Genomic DNA, 9,289 nt, shown 5'->3' with positions numbered 1-9,289 from the left:
CACAAGTTGTTTCCAGAGCTGACACAAGCAAAGGGTTTTCAATTAGTCTGGGCCTGGGGAGCAGGGGACAAAAGGTAAACAAGGCTTGTCAAGGTTTTGACCTAGAGTAATTGCTGTGAATACATGTCTGTTCACCTACCACACTGAAGATAAACATCCTGTCCCCTCATTAAAGGCAACTTATGTATGGCAACAAGGGGCCGGCTAACCAGGTTATTTAGTGGGTGTTAGAAATCATAGAGATTAAACATCAGTTTCCTAGTTATGTTATTTTCATAAAGATTATGTTAGTTTATACCCTAAAATCATACTTACATCCTGACAGAGATGCCTTGTTGATTATCACTGTGACTTCACAGATAGAGGATATATTCCAAATAAGTGGAGACAGAATAGCAAGGCTTCTAACTTTATATTAAATAAAGTGTATTACCTACATACTTATTTTTGCATACTTGCTACATACTTATCTCAGAAATATCATCTTAGTTTACCTCCTGCTTCCCGATGACTACAGTGGCAGCCATTCTACAGTGTGATAATTACTTAGATGTCACTCTGACTTCTTCAGTGACTCTGGCAGTGCCCCTCTTATGACAAAGTTGTATCATGTACATGGTTAACCTTTGATGCTGTTCGTCATATTTCTGGCTGCCTCGACTATGGAATCTGGTCAGCTCAGGATGTCTGAAGAAGAAATCCAGCAATAGGAAGGTCAAACGGTAGGCAGTATTTTTTGAAATATATTTCTTAGGCCATTATGTAGAAAATGCAGATTTCCTGGCCCCAAATTTAGTGAATCAGAATCTTTGGGGATGACATCTAGAATTATTCATTCTTAACATGCTCTTTAGGTAATTCTGGGGTGGCAGGCTGAAGTTGAAGAATTATTGAATCAGGGTAATCACCTGGCCCTGTGGGTGGCCCAGGGAGAAATGGTACCAGGTAAACAAGAACATTTTTCTTTTTTCTTTTTTTGAGACAGAGTCTCCCTCTGTCACACAGGCTGAGTACAGTGGTGCAATCTCGGCTCACTGCAACCTCCATCTCCTGGGTTCCAGCGATTCTCCTGCCTCAGCCTCTTGAGTAGCTGGGATTACAGGCACCTGCCACCACATCGGCTAATTTTTTGTAATTTTAGTAAAGATCGGGTTTCACCATGTTGGTCAGGCTGGTCTTGAACTCCTGACTTCAAGTGATCTGCCTGCCTCTGCTTCCCAAAGTGCTGGGATTACAGGTGTGAGCCACGGCACCCAGTCAAGAACATTTTTCTAATGTGAATAAGATTAGCATCTCTTCATGGGGTGGGCCAGGGGCTGGGGAGAGATATTGGTTATTTATATTTCTTTTTATTTGCAATATTTATTTCCTTTTTCCTGGTTTTCCACTGGGCTGCTGATATCTTTAATACTGGGTCTTTCATATAGTTTTGTATATGAGAGAAATGAGCCTCTGTCATATGTGTGAAAAACATTCACTTGTTTTTTTCTTTTGAATTTGTTTGGATTTTTTTGCAATTGATAATGATTATGTTTTTGCATAGGATAGGTTTTTATCAACAATTCTGCTTTCTGTATTAGTTTATTTGTCATAACTTATTACAATACAGAAGTTTGTAATAAGTTATGACAAACTTAGTGACTTAACACAAATTCATTATCTTACTGTTCTGGAGGTCTCAAGTCCACAATGACTCTTGGGCAAGGTTTGTTCCTGCTAGAGGTTCTAAGGAATAGATGTATCTCCCTGCTATTTCCTGCTTGTAGAGGGTGCTTTCATTCTTTGGCTTATGTCCTCCTTCCAGCAATCACATCATCTCTGCTTCCTTCCTCATGTCTCCTTTATGTCAGTAAATTTACACGAATTCCCTAGGTTGTATCAAGGTGTGGAATTTCTGGTCATAAGTTAACATCTTTTTTTTTTTTCTGAGGCAGAGTCTCACTCTGTCGCCCGGGCTGGAGTGCAGTGGCCGGATCTCAGCTCACTGCAAGCTCCGCCTCCTGGGTTCACGCCATTCTCCTGCCTCAGCCTCCGGAGTAGCTGGGACTACAGGCGCCCGCCACCTCGCCCAGCTAGTTTTTTGTATTTTAGTAGAGGCGGGGTTTCACCGTGTTAGCCAGGATGGTCTCGATCTCCTGACCTCGTGATCCGCCCGTCTCGGCCTCCCAAAGTGCTGGGATTACAGGCTTGAGCCACCGCGCCCGGCCAAGTTAACATCTTTTTAACCTGCTAGAGAATACCAACTGAGCTCCCATCAGCAGTTTAAGGAGAGTTTTCTTTGCTCACCAACATCAACATCAAAAGCATTCTTAGACTTTTAAACTTTAGCCAATTTGTAGGATGAGTATTATATGTCATTTGCATTTCTCTGATTATTGCTGTTAGGCATCTTTGCATATGTCTATTGGTCATTTGGATTTTTTCCTTTGTTATTAGTATTAATTTGCATATGTCTATTGGTCATTTGGATTTTTCCTTTGTTATTAGTATTAATTGTTAATATTAATATTAAATTATTTAATTAATGTTATTAATATTAAATATCAATATAAACATTTAATATTTTCATATTAAAGTGTTTCCCCCCTTTTTAAACTGTATTGTTCTCTTTGCTAAAAATAATTTTTAGTGCTCTACGTTATGCATATCCATGTATTATTTGTTGGTTACATGCATTACAAATATTTTGAACTCATTCTGTGGTTCATCTTTTAAGTTTTTTTAATGAGTTCTTATCATGACTAGAAACTCTTATTTTCGGTCCCCATTTATCAATTCTTTCTTTTATAGTTAATGCTCTTATGTCTTGTTTAAGAAAGCTTTTAATGTACCTATAATATATTGCCTTACAAGTTTACATCTCTATATTACCTGGAGATGATTTTTGTAAATGGTATAGGATCAATTTCATCTTTGTTTTTATATGGATACCTTAATGTCCTAGCACATTCACTGAAAACAGTGTGTTTTTTGCACTGCTTATAATACCAGCTATCATAAGTCAAAATCTGTGCGTAAAATACATAATATACAAATAAAGATATTAAAAATATTAAAAATTTAAATAAAAATAAGTGTTCATAAAAGTGTGTATCTTTTAAAGTTGCATACTATCCCTTTTTTCCTTTCACTTATTTGCCTATTCTTATGTCATTGCTAATTTCACTTTAATTGCATAGTTTTGTAGTAAATCTTAATATCTGATAGAGAAAGCTCCCCAATTTACTCCATTCAAGTGTTTTGGCTATTCTTGGCCAATTGTATTTCCTGTACTTTTTAAAATCAGCTATCTGTTTCACAAGTGAAGTAGGATTTTGATTAGGATTGCAAAATACGTTGAAGTAAATTGGAAAGAATTACCAAATTTCATTTTTGGCTCAAGTATTAGAATACATAAACAGAAAAATAATCTCTTTTTTAAGGTTTATTTAGTACAGTTTAATTATTTTTCAGTGTCAAGGTCTTACAGAGACATTTTAAATACTTACTGTTTGGTACTTGAGATTTCTTTGATGCTAGTAGAAATGTTATATTTTGTTAATTACATTTTCTTGCAGACAGAAATGAAATTGATTTCAACCATTTGATTTTTGTGTCCAGTAATCTTGTTAAACCCATATTTTAAATTTGAATGATATTTCCAAAGATTCTTTTGGAGTTTTGACTACGCAATCATTTAGTCTGACAATAATGATAGTTTTCTTTTTCTTCCAGTTTCTATAACGTTTCCCTCCTACTTTTTGAACCATCAATGCCATGTTAAATGAAGCTGTGATAGGGAACATCATTGTTATTTCTGTATTTCAAAGAGAAAACCTTTAATATTCCACTATCAGGTATAATATTTGTTTTATTGATTTTATAGAAATTGTGTATAAGGTTAAGAAAATCTCCTTCTCATAATTTGCTAAGAATGTTTATCCATAAGAACACGCTGGATTTTAGCAAACATGTCATATGTATTGGGAAGATTGTATGTTTTTTCTCAATCTACTACTGTATCTATTACACGGATAGACTTTCTAATGTTAACCTGATGTTGCATTGTTGGTAATAAATACAAATTTGGTCACTAGTATTTTTGATATATTTCTGGATTCAGTTTGTGACTATTTTGTTTAGGAGTTTTCCATCCAGGTTCATTACAACCAAGATAATGGACATATCCGTTATCCCTAAAAGTCTCCCCATGCAACTTTATAATCCTTCCTTCCCACCCTACCCAGCTACCCTATTCCCAGGCAACACCAATATGTTTTCTATCACTAGAGATTAACTTACATTTTACGGAATTATATATTATGTTATACATTTATTAAAGCATAGTTTATTTTTTACGTATGGGGTTACACAGTATATTCATTTTTATTTGACACTTGTGAGCACAATTATTTTGCTATTCATGCTCAGTTTTGTGCATCAATAGTTCATTCTTTTTTTATTGCTAAGTAATATTCAATTGTATAAGTATAGTACAATTTTTTAAATTTGTTCATCTATTGATGAACATTTGCATTGTTATCAACTTGGGGCTACCTGAAATAGAGTTGCTATAAAAATTTCTGTACACATCTTTGGTACGGATTTATTCTCTTCATTTCTCTTCATCTCTCATTCATTTCTCTTGGGTAAACACCTGGGAGTAGAATGTCTGGCTCATGGTACAGATGCATATTCAGCATTTTAAGAAACTGTCAAACTGTTTTCCAAACTTGAGATATCGTTTTACTTTCCCACCAGCACTTGGTATAGCAGACTTTTTAATTTTAGCCATTCTATTAAACACGTAGTGGTAGCTCATTGTAATTTAAATTTGCATTAATGTTGTAAAAGGAAGGCTTTTAGGCTTTTCATAAAAGTGTTGGTAAAAGAAGAGCAACCAGAAGGCTTCCAGGATTTTTCTAAGGAGGATTGAGCTCCATTAATAATAAAACCTATTAATTATGTCACTTGTCTTGAGTTTCCCCACTGCAAGGCTTATATTCCAGTTTTCCAGTCTCATGTTTATTTTTGTCTTTATACTGAAAGCAGATTAGTTTTCTTAGTGATGAATTCTCAACAGTCAAGTTTATAGAAGATGATGTATAAAGCAAAATATTAATTTATTAATTTGCAGTGAGTAATAGCTCTTTTCATGGGCAATAACTTTGAAGTTCATATCCTCTCTGCAAAGGATGCCCTCTGCTTGCTCTGCTTGCCCTAGCAATCAAGGTAGCAGTTCAAAAATTATTCACTGGTCATGAACAGAGAGCAAAGATGAATAGATATTTTGACATGCCCTTCGCCTAAGCTGCAGGAATATTTGATAAAACATTTTTGCTCTAGGAGAGGGAAAAATTACATTTATCCTGCCAGAGAACAACACTTGTTCTTGAGTTCAGCAGGTTCAGAATCTTTCCATACGTTTGATTTCATCTATCAGGTGATCTTTTATACTTTTTTTTATTTATCAATCTCACAGAGTTCTGGGAGTACATTTCTACTGCTACTATGATTTTTTTTTTATGTGAAGAAAGATACATTCTTGTCCCAACTTTAGAATCCCTTTTTTGGACTCTATTTTTCAAATCTTTGAAAAATGTTTACGTAAAAATAAACCATTTTTTCTTTATCCTACAGCTCTAACTAAAAATTAGTTAAGTCTAAATTTTTACATAGCTCATCTTTTCCTAAAATGCATGTAAGATAATTGGCTGAGACACATTTTACAATCTCACAAAATGTGGTCATATTGTCATTCAGAGAGGTGCCATCATACCAATGAGCAATTTGGAAAAAGTAGTTCTGTTTGGAGTGGTGAGAATTTGATAAGCAATTTGCTGTAATCGAGGGTATCAGTTCTCTTATAGACTGTCAATGCAAAGATGGGTTTTAGAACCATGTGAGTATAAATGAACTGCATTTATTCATGTGCTGAACAAGTTTCTGTTTGTTGCTGTGCTGACTTCTGTGCATCACACATTAATTCAACATTTGTTATTTAATTATTTTCATACCCAACTAATGGCAATATAATGTAATTTTTTTGTTGTGCCTTAAAAACAAAACAAAACAAAAAACAACAACAACATCAAAAAAATGGAGTTTTACTCTTGTCGCCCAGGCCAGAGTGCAATGGCATGATCACGACTCCCTGCAACCTCCGCCTCCCGGTTTCAAGCGATTCTCCTGCCTCAGCCTCCCAAGTAGCTCGGACTACAGGTGCCTGCCACCATGCCTGGCTAATTTTTGTATTTTTAGTAGGGATGGGGTTTCACTACGTTGGCCAGGCTGGTCTTGCACTCCTAACCTCAAATGATCTGCTTGCCTTGGCCTCCTAAAGTGCTGGGATTACAGTCATGAGCCACAGTGCCTGGTCTGTTGTGCCTTTTAAAATAAGCTAGGTGCAAGAACATGTCTCAGAGAGTGGGTAAATTGGTACGATGTTATTAGTAACAACTTATTAAAATGTTGGGGTTATGTTTACAAAAAATGATAACTTTGATGAATTCATAGCCTTTCCTTCTGGCAGTAGATATCAAAACCAATTATTCAGGCCATTCCTAAGTTTGTAATGGTAAAGCCAAGTCATGTATTGTAGAAAAATGGTTATATGTGTAAGCACTCTATGGGGGGCAAGCATCTAATTAACATAAATGATATGAAAGTTAATGACACGGGGGACCTGAAGAGTTTTCTATTTCACACCGTTGGGTATTGTTACCCAATCTATTAATATAGTAGCATCTGACCCATTCTTATTTATAGGGAAATGTTCAAGAAAGGCCTGTCATGTCAGCAAATTCTGAGGTTTCTCATGGCATCTATTACCAGAGTGCCACAATATCCCAATAGCTGTTAACAGACCTTGACAAGGCTTTCTCCATATTTTTCTCCTATCATTTCAGTGCCCACTCACCCAAAGGGCCAGCTCCTGCATTTTTTCACTTCACTGATGCCAAAGCCTCTTTGCCCACCTGTGCAGCAGATGCAGGGAATTAACTATTTCCAGAAGTGGCCCTTAGTTATTCACTGATGGCAGCTGGTATGTATAAATACACTATCTCCCTTATGGCTTAACCACAGGGCATGTACTACAGTGGCTCCCAGTGTTTTCCCCAGGAGGACTAAGCTTCGATTGCCCATGGTTGTAACTGGCTTGATAGGTACAATTTATTGGTAGCTTTCCCTTGCATGTTTCATCTCCCTGTTACCTACCAGTGGTTCCTTTACCTCCTTCCAAAATTGCTCTGTAATCCTGCCTCAGAGTTTGCATTTGGGTGATCCCAATATAAGGCAGTGATCAAAACAAGCTGAGAATCACATGTTTATAATTTATTAAGCTGAAACTGGCATATACTTTGAGACACACAGTTAATAAATTGAATGGATCAAAATATTTTTCTTTGAAAAAATGTGACAAATTATATTCTGGGTCCAATCAGATGCAAACTTTGGTAAGAATCAGAGCCTGATATTCTGAGTAGTTTAGAGAAAGTTCTGGAGGCAGAAATTCTTCCTTCTAGGCTTTATATAAGAGCTAAAGAAAGACGAGGTATGACTGAGAAACAGGCGCAGACTGGGATATACCAAGTTGCTCGGCTTCCTTTGTAAAACTAGAAAAAGCAGTTCTCTCAGGGTCAGCCAGAATTTGTCTTATTTGAACTCAATAGCCAAGCAGATGACTAGAAACTGGCATCGTTTCTAAACTGTTCGACCAACCTAACATTCTCCATTTGTACTTATTATGTTTGAGTTTTTTCAAGGCAATTCATAGGGAGATTTAAATTTAATCTGTTGCTCAGTGAACTTTTTCCCTACTTTTTTTTCTGTAATTGATCTGTCCAGGGCTTTTGTTTTGTTTTTGTCACTTGTTTTGCCACCTGCTGTGGTTGGATCACTCACTTACTTGGATTATCGCAGTAGCTCTTTAACATACCTTCTTGATTTTTGTGACTTCCTCCCCAAAGTGTCAACCCTGTAGGTAAAATGTTCCTTTAAAAATACAAATCCAGGCTGGGCACAGTGACTCATGCCTATAATCTCAGCACTTCGGGAGGGCAAAGCGGGAGGATTGCTTCATCCCAGGAGTTCGAAACCAGCCTGGACAACATTACAAAACTCTGTCTCTACCAAAAATACAAAAATTGGGAGGGCATGGTGGCTCATGCCTGTAGTCCCAGGTATTCTAGAGGCTGAGGTGGAAGGATCTCTTGAGCTCAGAATGTTGAGGCTGTAGTGAGTCATGATCATGCTACTGTACTCCAGCCTGGATGACAGGTCAAGAGCCCATCTCAAAACAAACAAACAAATAAACAAACAACCCCAAACCTGAACAAAGCACTCCTCAGCCCCAACTCCCCAGTAGCTCTCCATTATATTCAGAATAAATTTGTTAGGATGGCCTGCAAGGCCAAGCTCAATCTCATTCTTTTCCTCTGGGATCTCCTACCTCCTGCTGCTTTCCTTCTTTTAATCTCTCTACACACAGAGATCTTGCTCTTCTGTGAATATCCCTCTGTCTGAAATGTCCTGTACCCAGATAGCCACATGGCTTGCTCCTTAATTTTCTTTAAATCTCTGTTCAACTATTGCTTTTCTAATAGAACCCTGCCTCAATTATCCTATATAAAAGTGCATCCCTCCTGCCCTGCAATCCCTCTCCTGAATTATCCCACTTTATTTTTCCCTTGATCATTTACTGTCATCTAACATACCATATATGTACTTGTTTATTTCTTTATTGTCAGACTTCCCTCATCTCCATTCTATCTTGATCATAAACTCCACAAGGAGAAGGACTTTATCTTTCACTGTCATGTCACCACTGCTTGGTATAACTATTTGGAATTCAATAAATATCTGTAGAGTAAACGAATGAATATGTGAAAACATTGACAAAGGAGAGAATATATGAGGAAATAATATTTAAATTGCTACCTGAAGGATGAAAGGATGCTGCTATATAAAAGTGAGGAGGAGAATGTTTCATGCAGAGTGAGTACCATTTGCAAAAGCCAAAACGTTTCCTTCATTAATTTCTTTTCAACTTTTCCATTACAACAATCACAGTGCAAATTAACGTCATCCACTGTGGACCAATGCTATATCAGACAGCTCCCTGCAGGCTTTTCTGGGACATTCACTGGAAATCCATTGAAACTTTAAAAATAGGGGCGTTGACCAGACACTTGAAAAAATGCTCATCATCGCTGGCCATCAGAGAAATGCAAATCAAAACCACAATGAGATACCATCTCACACCAGTTAGAATGGCAATCATTAAAAAGTCAGGAAACAACAGCTGCTG

This window comes from Colobus angolensis, unplaced genomic scaffold (assembly GCF_000951035.1).
Source record: "Colobus angolensis palliatus isolate OR3802 unplaced genomic scaffold, Cang.pa_1.0 Scaffold125, whole genome shotgun sequence".
Lineage (NCBI taxonomy): Eukaryota > Metazoa > Chordata > Mammalia > Primates > Cercopithecidae > Colobus > Colobus angolensis.
Note: the sequence above shows the minus strand (reverse complement) of the source record.